This window comes from Hippopotamus amphibius, chromosome 5 (assembly GCF_030028045.1).
Source record: "Hippopotamus amphibius kiboko isolate mHipAmp2 chromosome 5, mHipAmp2.hap2, whole genome shotgun sequence".
In the NCBI taxonomy this organism is placed as follows: Eukaryota; Metazoa; Chordata; class Mammalia; order Artiodactyla; family Hippopotamidae; genus Hippopotamus; species Hippopotamus amphibius.
In genome coordinates, this window is record NC_080190.1 from 122,326,941 (window position 1) to 122,340,574 (window position 13,634).

At 47.4% G+C, this 13,634-nt stretch overlaps 2 long non-coding RNA genes across 3 annotated transcripts; one reads left to right on the top strand and one right to left on the bottom strand.

The window, feature by feature from the left end:
- Positions 1-498: 498 nt before the first annotated feature.
- LOC130853905 (uncharacterized) lies at positions 499-4,294 on the bottom strand. Of its 2 annotated transcripts, none has more exons than XR_009053902.1 (3): positions 2,285-2,471; positions 1,103-1,273; positions 499-536 (listed from the first exon to the last, which is right to left on the bottom strand). It is a non-coding gene; the product is annotated as an uncharacterized LOC130853905 (long non-coding RNA). The 2 variants fall into 2 exon arrangements; XR_009053901.1 differs by lacking the exons at positions 499-536; positions 1,103-1,273 and adding exons at positions 1,698-2,141; positions 4,173-4,294 and having other exon boundaries at positions 2,285-2,393.
- A 579-nt stretch (positions 4,295-4,873) lies between these two features.
- On the top strand, positions 4,874-12,094 carry LOC130853906 (uncharacterized). Its single transcript, XR_009053903.1, has 3 exons — positions 4,874-5,043; positions 9,771-10,026; positions 11,418-12,094. It is a non-coding gene; the product is annotated as an uncharacterized LOC130853906 (long non-coding RNA).
- Positions 12,095-13,634: the final 1,540 nt, after the last annotated feature.

The following is a 13,634-nucleotide window of genomic DNA, read 5'->3' on the forward strand; positions in this document are numbered from 1 at the left end:
AGAATTCTTAGTAGGCAGTCATGTGGGGGTAATTGCGCCTTTGTCTGGCTCCCACTCCCTCCTTGCCCTCAGCCCCTCTGATTTCTGCCTGAATGGAAAGAACTCGCTTCGATGCAGTTGGGTCTTGGGGAAGTATGGGGGGTGGGGAAGGAGAGGAGCTCCACTCCCCGAGTCCCCATCATCCTGACAAAGGCCCTGGCAGTTGACTTCTCCCCATGTGGAGGCAGGCAGGAAGGAAGCTGGTGGTGATGGACTGTCCAGAATGCCAGGCACTGGGGTAGGTGATTCCTCCTTCAACATCTGCTGCAACCCTCACAGTGTCCCGTGAGATGGGAATTATTAACCCCATTTTCACAGAATAAAGGACCAAGGAAAATAGTTTACAGAACAATTTAACCTAAGGAGGTTAAATAAGTTTCCAAAGCCTCACAGTTACTCTGTGATGGGCTGGAGAATTTTTCCCACATCTGCCCAAAGGTGGGAGTTGACTCACCTGGGGGGTAAGGAAGCTGGGGGTCTGGACAAGGCTTGACGTCCTGAAACATGAGAGTCAGGTACTCAGTGATAAATGATATGCAGATCTCACAGACAGAGACAGAGAGTACGAGAGAGATCTCAACCTTGTCTGCCTCAGACCACTAAAATATTTTGGTGTAGAGCCTCTCATTCTCAGATAATTTACAAAAAACAGGGTCAGGTAGACTTCTTTTGCTGTAGACTCTTTTTTTGCTGGTTTTTTTTCCCCCTATGTTATTATAGATCAAGATTTTAAGATGTTTAATTCCAAACTAGAAGCCAATGAGATAAGAAAAACTCAGTAGCAAAGGAAACTAATTTAATATCCTCTCTCGAGGCTCACCCCAGCAAGGATTCCACATCCTTTGCAGGAAGAGTCTGGCCACTGACAGAGTCAAAAGCTTCTTGACTGTGGCCATAGAAAGCAGACACCATTATTGCATGTTCAGGCTGGCATGCATCTGAACTCACTCCCCAGCCACCCTCGCAGGGCAATGTGGCCATGGTCCAGCATCTGTCCTGCTCTAGTCAGTGGAAAATGAGCAGAACTGATCCACCCCAATCCCAGGTCCAGATCACAAATCACCTGTGACCCTCCCTGCGTTCATCTCTTCCAGCCACTGGAATGATCGGACTCTGGGAACTGTCTTGAGAGCCACAGACTGCACCTGGTGGAGTCACAGATGAGAGGAGCCACACCTTCCGGTCACATCGTGGAGGAGAGCTGCCTGGCCGGAAGTGTCAGCCTTGGACTGTCCTGCAATCAGGACACAAACTTGTGGCATGTAAGGCAGCTGCCTTGGGGGGGACTTTTCTGTTACAGCAGGTGGCACTTCCTTAACCAACAAGCTAAAGGCCAGGTTCTGCTCACCTTCCCAGAATCAGGATGGGAACCTAAAAGCATCAGAGCTGAGGGAATAAAAACCAGTCTTCCAGAAAAAAAAAAAAAAAGGCCTACGGACTTCTGAACCTCAGAAGTTTTGTGTCCCAACTAGAGGAAGTGTGGAAAGACTTTGGAAAATATTTTCTTTATCTGGTTTAGAAAGTAGAATCCAATTATGGCACCAAGAATATATATACCTCATTGGAGTCTAAAGTCGTAAAGTAAAACATTCTTTTTCAAACCGACTGTGGGAGAACGCCAAAGGAAATTAGCGAACAGGGTGAATGATAGGGTATTTAGGTCGTTTTATTGCAGTAAATAAAAAGTAGGCTGAACATCCGCAGCCTCCAGAAATCCTCAAAAATCTGCTTTTGTGAATCCAGATGATTTGTGTGGTCCTGGCATCCATTGTTTGGGTACAATGTGACGGTTTGAAGTGCTTGAGGGTGTTTGAAACAGTTTTTCTCTTAAATATTTTAAATTCACCCTTCCTACAAATGTGTTTAGTCTGGTAACGTGCACTGTCTGACATTATCTGAGCAACAAGTAGATTTCATTTCAGCATCTGTCAAACGCTACAGATTCCAAATGGGTGGCACTATGTGTAATGAGGTTTGTCGAGTCGGTCTCCTTCACATTCCACAATGGGAGTAAAGTATATGATCGGAAGGAAGGCTCAACGTCATTAGATGATGGAAGGGTTGGTGTGAAAGAGAAGTCTTGTCCAAGGACATAAGGAATCCTGAAACAAGAGCAGGCAAGGAGACCATGATTTTAGATGCATGGGATTTAGACCAAGACCTTGGGTGCACAGATATCTCAGGGCTCTCTGAAGTCCTGACTTCAGCCTAGGTAGCCAGGGATTATCACTGGAGTATCATTTACCTTGTCGGGGTGCAGAAGAAAAGATCAGGGCTCTCCCGGGACTTCTCACACATCTGCCCACGTAGGGAAGAGTGATGAGATGGGCTGAACAACCCATCTGCACCCAGACCTGGAAGAAGGGTGAAAACATGGAAAAGACACACTGGATCTTCAGAGCTGAAAGCCAGCACCATGGGTTACACTCTGCTCCCAGGGTCTTTAAGATGCTGCAGTGTGTGTGTGGCGAGCCCTTTAAAAACAGCTCCAAGCCAGAGAAACCTCAGCCAGCAGAATTAGTCAGTTTGTTTTAGCAACTGCTTCCCGTGCCCTGATCTCCCATTACTTCATCTGCATTCCCCAGATGCTGGCCCTGTCCGCCCCCAAGCCCATGGCAGCTCCCCTTGTGGCTTTTGTAATCTCCCAGGGAACTCCCAGTACAAGTACGAGCCCTGTGCCCACAGGACGCCACCTCCTAGGTCACAGGTGGAACCCGATGCCCTCACCCAGCTTCTCTGGTTGCAACCCTACCTGCCCCAGATTTCAGACCTGCGTCAGAGGCTGCCATAGGAGGGGCGGGGAGGTGACCCTGTCCGGTTCTGCCCGGGCTGGCCTCTGCCACGCAATTCCAGGAAGCTGAGAATAGTCCTGAATCCAGGGGTTTCTCCAGGCTTCATTCAGAGGCCTGTCCCGCAAGGACAGCCAGGGTCTTTGCCTAGTGGCTCAGAGACCCGTCTGGTCAGCCTTTGCTTGGCCAGGGGGTCAGCTGCATGCCTTTCCTTACACTCTCTCCCACAGTCAAGGAGCAGGCATCAGAGAAATCCCTTGGGTGTGAGGGACAGAGGTTGACTCCAAGGAGCTTAAAATAGAGAGGTTACTGGCTGGGAAGTGACATGGAGTCCAGGGAGCAGCGGGCTTCAGGCAGAGCTTGATCCAGAGCTGGTCCAGATGCTTTGATCAGGGACCTGTCTTTCCCCATCAGAGAGAGTCCACCCAACAGGCAGGACATCTGCTAGAGGCCTGGACTTGCACCCCAATGCTTTGCAACCCCAGGGGAAAGGCCCGTCTGTCCTGACAGCTCCAGGAGGAAATGACCAGAGAGCAGTCTAACCGGCCAGTCTGGGCCATGTGCTCTACTCTGAACCAGTCACCTAGGCAGGGGGAAGGGATCCCCATGGTCAGCCAGACCTGGGCCCACAAGCCCCACTTGAGGCTAAGGTAGGGGCCGGAGCCACAGCTAAAGTGTATTGAAGGGTTTTCCTTACACAAAAGAAGAGCTCAACAGTAGCCTCCCATTTGCTGGGACCAGCTGCCACCTTTAGGCCTTATCTTCGTTGAGATGGACAACCACCCAAAATACAGGCCTGCTCACCCTATTCTCCTTGTCTCCCTCTTAACAGGGCCTTTCTTTTCTAGTGTCTCTTTCTGGCCTTCCTCAGCTCTCTGGCCTCTTTGTGCTGGAGGCCCCCAAACTCAGACCTTAACCTCTCTCTTGTCTCTGCCTGCAGCCCCCTGGTAACCTCATTCTGCCTTGCGACCTCGAATGCCATCTCTGCGCCGTGGGAACCAAGTTTGTCTCTGGAGGATTGTCCTCTCGTGGGCTCCAGACTCCACTCCTCCACTTGGGTGACAGACACGCAGCCCCCAGCCCACCCCCCCACCCCCCCACCCCCCGCCCACACCGCCCATCCAGCCCTTTCCTTGTCGTGAGGGCGGAAAGCTTCACTCTCACTGTCCTTCAGGCAGAAACTCCCCCCACACATCTTTTCCTCCACTCTTCCTCTCACACACCACGTGCAGACGGTCAGCAAATCAGCCTGTTCTGCTGTCTGGACTGTTTCTCATCTCGTCCACCTTGGCCAGTCTGGGCCGCGTCATGTCACATCTCATCAATATGGTCACAACTCCCCACCTGGGTGTCATCCCCTCCTTGGTCCTCTTTGGTGTCCTCTCATCTCAGCCGTCAGGATGAACCCATGAACATAGTCAGGTGATGACGTCCTCGGGTCAGCATCTGCAGAGACCCTCAACCCACTCAGAGTAAAATGTGTACAGCTGCCTGCAAAGCCCCTCACGGCCCGCCACCTCCCCCCACCCCCGTCTCCTCTCTGATATGTTCTGCTGCCCCACCCTCTCCCTCGGCTCCACTCACACCAGCTCCCTTGCAGGTCCTCTCGCTCACGGAGCACAGCTGTGCCTCAGGGCCTTTGCACTTGCTTTTCCCTCTGCCCAGAGTCCTCTTTCCCCAGGTAACTGCATGGCTTCCTTCCTTATGTCTCCATCGGATTTTGAATCAAATATTCCTTCTCAGGGAGGCCTTCGCTGACCATGTCTCTAAAACTGCAAACCCCTTCCTGACTCTGGTATTGTTGGTCATCCTTCGCTGATTTAGTTTTCTCCATAGTGATCGTTGGACTCTGACACACGTACTGCTTTTATTTTAAGTATTTTTTTACTTATTGATTTAGTTTCATTTTTTGCATATTTATTTTAGTCCCTGTCTGTTTCCCGGCATTGGATGATGCAAGCGGGGCGTGGGGGGTGGGGCTTGTTTTTCGTCTGTGTGTTCAGTGCTGCAACCCCAGCGCCTATGCTGGTGTGATAGCCCTCGGTGATCTGAGGAATGAATGAAATGAAGAGACTTGCTCAGTCGCCCAGTCTGGCTCCCACTGGTGGGGTGTGTGTGTGGAGGTGGCATTCCGTCCCCCCACCTGTCTCACGACCAGGAGGCAGCAGAGTCACCACCCAGGAGGAGGCAAGATGGTAACATCCCACTGGGAAAGGTGAGGCCAGACCCCAGGCTAGCAGGCAAAATGTGGGTGTGCTGACCTGCCGGGCGTGGGATGGCGGGTGGACGGTGGCTGGACAGGGCCCGGCAGGGGGCAGGAGTCTGTGCGGCCTCAGTCCTTTGTGAGGCTGGCACAGAGCAGATGCCAGGGCCAAGTAGGGAAACAAGGGGACAGAACTCGTGAGACACACTGAGGTCATAGTGGGTGGGTGCCAAAACAACCCTCAGGAGCTCAACCAGAGGAGGGCGTTGATGTCTTTTCTGGCCAAGGTTGATGGACACGAGCTCTCTGAAGAAGCCAGGCTTCGAGCAGGACCCCGATTACTGGTTCTGGCAACCCCAGGAGGGCAGCCACGCTGCCGCCCGCTCCCCTCACCAGCAGCAGGCAGGCTGCCAGCTTGGAGGAGACCCTGTCTTCCCAACCCCACTGCACCCAAAGCAATTTTTTTTAGCCTTACAGAATTTAAAGTTACCTTGGAGACACTCCAAGTCCAATGTCCTCATTTTATCAGCCAGACACCTGAGCCCAGAGGGTTGGGTTAGTGGCAGTGTCCCTGCAGGGTAGACATTCAGCCGGGGGCTCTTTGCCGAGACCATCCTATTGGAAGGAGCCTGCATCCCAAGGCCGGGCCTGGCTGCCTTACCTGTGAATTGGAAGCTCTCTCATGTTCTAGGAATTCACGATGTGACTGGTGAAACAATGAAGCCGCTCTGCAGAGGAGCCTGTTTATTCCGCCACCTTCCTCTCCTCTCTGCTCCCCATTTCGTGATGGGATGGGATGGGGCCACTCCTCTGCCTGATGGGAATCTCGGCTGCTTGCCCTCTAAGCTCGTTATCTGACTGGCTCAGACTTTCCCAGGGGTTGCAAGGAGGAGGAAAGGTAATTAAGTGTTTTGCTTAAATGGCCTTTTCAGTTGACAGAAAGGCTGCCCAGGGATGCGGTGGGCTCTCCTTCTCGCTTCTCTCCCCGTAATGTCGGGGCTACAGGCCACGTGCAGGCGCCAAGGGCAAGGGAAGCAACCAATTGTGGTGCGAAGCCGAATGGACCAAAGGCCGCTGCCCTCCCCAGGCTAATCCCTAAAGTGGGTCATCTGCAGGCAGATCGTGGAGGAGAAGGAAATTTCTCCCAGGACCCTGCGTCCACCCCAGGGAGCCTTCTCTCCTCCGTGCACAGAAAGGATTTCATTTGTGTGCCTGCGTGCCCTTGGGTGCCACGTGTGGTCAGGCCAACGAGAGCCAGGGCGTTTCTCCTGTCTCCCAGGTCCCTCTATGGGACCAGCAAACTGGGTCCAAGTCCAATCAGTGGTGATGTTTAATGTCCCTTTTCTGCCCAGAGCCGTCACTGTGGCTTAGAGGATGCGTTATTTGGGGAGAAATGGTCCTGCCATATGGAGCTCTTGGAGGCTGGGGATGGGATGAGAGACACAAGCAAAGCACAAGAATGCATCTTCCCCAGACCCCACAGATGAAGACGGAAGTCAACAATCTCCTCCAATGGGCAAGATGTGTATTTCCAAATGAGGAATTTGGATGCAAAAAGAGGTCATTACAGAAATACACAAGGGAAGGAGGAGAGAGCGAACACAATAGAAAATAAAATAAAATGAAAACCAGACTGGGAATTTCTGAGGTTGGCAATCGCTGATAGGGCTGTAAGGAGCAGCTGAAATCAGACTGCAAAGAGTTACGCCCAGTCTTAGCTAACAGCAGCTACTGACAAGTCCGGGGCACATTCAGCGTTATTGTGTTAAAGATAATAGCGGACTTATTACAACAGAGAGCTCCATATACATTAGTGCCCACACAATGTCACCTGCCTGTGAATTCAGCAGAATTTGCTCACGGAATAATACAGTATTGCCATTGTCACAGCTAACTACACATTCGTTAATAGAAACGGTATCTCGGGTACCTCTATGCAACACTCCGTCCCAAAAGAGGCTCATTATGGAATGTGGCCCCAGAGCCAGTAATGGCAGTCATTATGACAATGTGCCTTAATATCAAAGGATCTGTAATTATTTTTACATTTTTCCTGGTATCATCAGTGACTCGTAAATTGTGCGCCTCTTTTGGTGCAATCATGGGTCCTTAGGGCCTCTGACCATGTGCAAAATTTCAATGCAAGCTGTTAAAAATTGCAGAAGATACGTCCAGTAGAATGTTTATTAGCTGCCATTTTGTTTCAGATTGAATCTCAAATTGTAGTCAAGGTGATTTTGCCATAATTTAGTGATATTTAGCCCAAATCAAATCAATCAAGTGCTTCAGAATTTATAATTGGAGTGAACATAATGAAGGCAAAAGTCTCTCTTCTTCTCTATATTGGGTTGGGATGGTTTGAGCTGGCCACCAAAACTGGAGGTAAGCAGAGGAACTGATATACCCAAGAAAACTCAGTGGGAAAAAAAAATGACTTTGCCAGATTTGTGTTCATTGATAGAGAAATTCCTAATCTTACCCATATCCAGTTTTCTCCTCCACTTACAGGTGGGCCAAGTCCCAAGTTCTAGGCTAGATATGACAATGGAAGTGTGATGGTTATTTCTGGGGTGAGTTATAGAAGAGGCCGTGACACCTTGTACCCTTTCTCTTCCCTTTCTGCAATGTTCTTGTGAAAACGCAGCAAGCTGTATATTTCAGTGTGCTATTCTCTGTATGCATTATGCTTCCATTAAAAACCATAAAAATAATATATATACAATGGAATATTATTCAGCCATAAAAAGGAATCAAACAATGCCATTTGGAGCAACATGGATGGACCTAGAGATTATCCTATTAAGTGCAGTAAGTCAGAGAAAGACAAAGTATCATATGATATCACTTATTTGTGGAATCAATGATACAAATGAATTTATTTATAAACCAGAAAGAGACTCACAGACATAGAAAACAAAACTTATGGTTACCAAAGGGGATAGCTGGAGCAGAGGGAGCGGGGAGACATATATTAGTTTGGGATTAACATATACACACTACTCTATATAAAACAGGTAAACAATAAGGACCTACTGTATAGCACAGGGAACTCTACTCAATATCTTGTAATAACATATAATGGAAAAGAATCGGAAAAAGAATATATATATATATATATCACTGAATCACTTTGCTGTATACTTGAAATTAACACAACATTGTAAACTAATTATATTGAATTCTTCAATTTAAAAATTCTTTAAATTTTTAAAAAGTAAAGAGGTGGTCTTGAATAAATTTTACCCTCTGTGGTACCCTTCAGCCCTAAAACTTCTGCCATTAGCAACTCCATTCACCAGGTTCTTATTTTTGTTCACGGGATGAACAAAATGCCTTCTCCTCAGGCCCAAAGACCAAAGGAGGGAGCAGATCAGAATCTTGGTCAGAGATCCAGATGTTCAAGATTCATTGAGGGAGGACCTTATGGGAAAAACTGGTGAGGAAGGGGAGGGTGGGGTGAAGCATGGCAGGGGGAGAAGAACTGAGCAAGGCTGTTTTCTAGGCTGTTGTCTTGGGTGACGTCCAGCTCCTTCTGATCCATGGTGGGAGGTAGAGGGAGCCCTAGGGCATGGACAGACCTGCAGAATTATCCCCCCAATCTTGATGCAAAAGCTCCTGCCTTTTGTAACCTTTTATCAGTCAGTCATTGCCTATGGGCCCCCCCAACCTGGAGGCCAGTGCAAGTTTTCTTGACAAGGCTGTTCCCATCAGCGGAGAGAAATGATTTAGAGAAGCAACCACCTCCGGGAACCAGGATATCGAAAATTGTGTGCATGGAAAACACAAATTTCTTGAGTCCGTCATGATTTGGAAATGATGGTGAAGAAAGCCACATGTGCTTCCTGGAGCCCTGTTTTGACCTCTTGTTCTAAAAAGTCTACTACATCCTGAAATAGTGCCTCCTCCACATAGAATGTCACCTTCATGCTGGTGACTCAGATGCTTCGTTAAAAGGCTCTTCCACTATTGTGTCAGCTTAGCAACTTCTGAATGGTGGAGTAGAGGGTCAAATGGATGATCTCATGGTCATCACCCACTGCCAGACCTCCTTTGCCACAAAGGGAGTCTTTGGTCTCTTTCATCTAAGGACATGTTGTGTATGATGCTGTGTCATGGACGCTCTGTGAGCTGTTGGATAGTCTAATGACCAAGGTCTTGTGGGCAGCAAAGACCAATCCATGTCCAGAATATGCCTCAACCCCAGTGAGCATGAATCCAGGATGGGAGGGAAACTTCGTGATAGACTTACCACAAGGGCCTTTCTGGTCTGCTCAAGGAGCTCAGTTTTGTTGAGCTAACAGAGCCAACTTCCAGTAGCACAGGAGCTGCATCAACCTTGGTGAGGGGAAGCCCATACTTTGGGGCCCATGCAGAGCCTCCTTCTCTGCCTACGTGATTATTCCATTCATGAGCCCGTTGCTCACACACTGGGGAAAACTAAGGATAGAGGCTACCATCAACTGTCCAAGTCATCTTATCTGTTTGGTTGTTCAGTACTTCTACTGCAGTGGCTCTTGGTGTGTAAAGTGGCCAAGGCTCAATCTGTCTCTTGAGAGTTGCTGATGAATGAATATGTGAGATGAATATGAGAAAGAATTCTCAGTGAACATGAGAAAGATCAAAAGCAAAAAAGGAATTCAACCTGGTTGGGATTTTGACCAGAGGAAGTCAAAGCCTATGGAACTCTTAATTCACAAATAGAGTACCCATGTAAACAACTTTTTTCTCATACAATTCAGGCCAATCTGGGAAGGACAAGGAATTCAAACCCCAAAAGGTTGTCACCTAATTCAACCATTTTCCATGAGAAACACCACCATAGACTGAGTTCTGAGAAAAATAACCACCATCCTGTACGGAAGGAGCTTGCAAGCCTGTTGGGATGAACTTGGATGCAGTGGACCAGAAATGAACCACAGAAGGCTCAATGGCCTCATTTTACAGCGTTTCTCAAATTGCAGGTTTCAACCCAAAATTGCATCCCTTGTAGGAAGAGTAAGTATTGTTTTTGTGAAATTGTGTTACTTTGGATGAAGTAAAATATACTTCTTACTGTGAGTTGTGGTCAAAAAAATTGGAAAAGACTGCATTGAACATGTAAAGAAGTACTCTAGCAAATAAACAAATCAAGCCAGTCTCAAACCAAGGGGCACCAAGTTAGCATGACATCAAGAGAAAAGCAGACTGTCTAAATATTACTGAAACAGAAGTATTTCCGTGGCTATCTGAGACTGATATAGTTATAAACATTTCTATATTCTAAGGGGTCATATTAATGAAAAATAATGCAGATAACAGCAATAACAACAAAAAGAGCTTAGTGCTTTTAGACTTTCTGTGATCGTGACCCTCTTTCAGGGTCATCTAGGAGAGAAAGGTGTTTGTGTGGGTCCAGAGTCACTTTACATCACAAAAGGACTTCCTCCACCACCACTCACACATGCTGGGTACTCGCTTCTCCGTAAAGTGGGTCTGAGGAAATGGCTTTGATACACAGACCTGAGCAGGGAAGTGAAACACCAACCACGAGGGCAGAGGAGGCTGACGTGAACTTGAGATACTTGCCAATGCTGCTTAAAGGACTGATCAGCATCAATCTTTATGCTGGCCACCAAGAAATCCAGGATTTCTTCTGTAGCAATCCTCTCCACAACAGTGACTCTCCTGATATGAGAATTCTTCCACTATGGGTCAACAAAAGTATCAAATGGAAAGGAAAAAATGTATAGGTTTTCAAAGCACTTTTCATCCAGGACAAGCTCTATATGAGTCATGCTTCATTACTGACACAGCCCCTTCCTTCCCAAAGGGTCCTGAGAGATGCCCCCTGCTTATCACTGCCTCCCATATGGAAAGCAGCAGCAAGGATCCTGGTTATGGACTCCTGGGGGCTCCAAGCCCTCAAACAGCACCGGGTTGCATGCAGCCTGGAGAAGAAGGATATTCATGCTGCTCTCTACCCCTGAGAAGCTGCAGTTTCAAAGTCTCAAGCATGACACTAGCCACAGTTTTATGCTTGGTTCATAAACTGAAACTGAGCTGCCAGAATGTCAGGAACTCGAGTCACACTGAACAACCAGAAACACAGCCAGAACTGATTGCAAAGGGGGCGCTGGAAAATCAGTTCAGGAGTTTTGCCCAGAACTTGCCTGCACTGTGTCCCCATGCAGGAGTCTTTTCCCTCCCTCTCTGTACTGACCTGGTTGCCTCTCATCCTCAGACCCCAACACAAATGTCACCTGGTCAGAAAGCGCCTCCCTGACCACCCACCTGAGCCAGGTCACCCTTCAATCCTCTCTCATGTATCTCTTCCTTCACAGCTCTGATCGCGATGAATAATTATTTACTGATCAGTATGTTCATGTGTTTAATACCTTCCTCCCCAGGTGACCGGAGGCTCTAGAACAGCCTGTGGGGTTCACCCTGGACACCCAATACACCAGCTCCCAGCACCCGGCTCTCCAAGGTAGTGAATTCTGCTGAAGGAGCAAATGAGTTCCCTTTATGAAACTGAAATTTCTTTACCCGTTATTTACCACTAAGTAGTCGGTCTGCTAACAAGTTTTGAAGAGATAATCATCCGTGTCAAAATATTGTTTATGTACACTCGTGTTCCTGGCAGCACTATTCACAAAAGCCAAAAGATGGAAGCAACCCGTGTCCACTGGCAAACGAGTGGATAAACAAGTGTGGTCTGTATGTACAGTGGAATATTATTTAACCAGAAAAGGGAAAGACATTCTGGCACAGGCTTCACCAGGAAGCAACCTTAAAGACACTGCGTTAGGTGAAATAAGCCAATCACAAAAGGACAAAGACCATATAATTCTCCTTAACGTGAGACACCTAGAGTAGTCAAATTCATAGAGACAGAAAGTACAAAGGTGTTTACCAGGACTAGGGGGAGGGAAGAATGGGGATTAATGTTTAATTGGTACAGTTTCCATTTGGGAAAGATGAAGAAAGTTCTGGAGACAGATGGCGATGATGGTTACACAGAAATGTGAATGTGCTTAATGCCAGTGAGCTGCACACTTAAAAATGGTTACGATAGTAAGTCTTATGTTATGGGTGTTGTAAAAAAAAATAAAATTAAAAAATATTTTTAAATATTCGGTGTTTATTACTACTCCAGTGCATGCTTTTGGTGTTATGGGAGCATAGGGCACATTTTGTATAAATGTTAACAAATGCTGAAAATGTCAGTCCCCTATTGAATGCAAGCTTTGTGCTTTGGCTGTGATTTTGGTGGAGATTTTATCTTTTGCCTTTTCTTGTCAGAGAGGCCCAGTGTCTAGTTCTGTGTCAAACAGATGGCAGGAACTTAGAAATACCCACTGTATGTCTGGCTGGAGGTCCGACAGGATGCGGGGGTGAACAGACAAGTGGGTAGATTGATAAAAGATTGTCCATGATAAAAGAAGCTGTTTGGGCCTTCCCTGGTGGTGCAGTGGTTAAGAATCTGCCTGCCAGTGCAGGAGACACGAGTTCGGCCCCTGGTCTGGGAAGATCCCACATGCTGAGGAGCAACTAAGCCCGTGAGCCTCAACTACTGAGCCTGCACTCTAGAGCCTGTGAGCCACAACTAGTGAGCCCACATGCTGCAACTACTGAAGCTTGCGCCCTAGAGCCCGTGCTCCACAGCAAGAGAAGCCCGAGCACAGCAACGAAGAGTAGCCCCCGCTCACCACGACTAGAGAAAGCCCGCACAGCAATGAAGACCCAATGCAGCCAATAAATAAATAGATAAATAAATTTACAAAAAAAAAAAGAAGAAGAAGCAGGTCAAAAGTATGTTATGGAAACTAGAATTCAGATCCTAGATTTTGGTAGTTATGAAGCCTTTTGTCCTCAAATAAATTCATTCCGTTTTCTAATGAAAGGTATATATATGATGAATATTTTTAAATAATCAAATCTGAGGGGAATCTTAAATAAGAAAGGCAGAATTTGACATTGTATGATGCTATTTATTTCTGAAAGGTTTTCTTCCCAAAGATTCAAAAAAATCAAAATCATCATTTTAACATTTACAGGTTATGAGCCACATTTTTCAGGAAAGATCATTGGAGCGAAGAGTGATCAGTGCCTTGCTTAAGAGCACGTGACAAGAAAGTGACAGCGCCGGGGTACAAGCTAGAGCCCGTCTCGTGAACCAAAAGTTCTACTAGCTCTTCCTCTTAAAGAGAGAAAGATAAGAAGGAAGGGGGAAGGGACAGGAAAGGAAAGAACCTTCTAGTTCAGCTTCTTAAAATGTAAAAGCCAAGTCATAGTCAACTATTTGGTCCAATTTAATGCTCACATTTTAATACGAACAACTCAGAAAGGGGCTTCTGTGTCTCCTCCAGTCTGAGTCTGGCCAGACGAATTCTCTTGTTTCCCAGGGTGCTGGCCCCTTTCAGCTGCCCTGAGAGCCTGGCCAGGGATCCCACAATACCCAGCGCCTTGCTCACTCTTCCCGTAACAGAGGATAACTTCCCTTAAAATGCTCCACCGTTTCCAGGAGCCTGCATTGTTCTCAAATCCCCATTTTGGAGTTCCAAAAGACCTCATTTCCTCTGGCTGTTCTTTCCCCTTCCCAGGCTGGTGGGGGAACAAAGTCA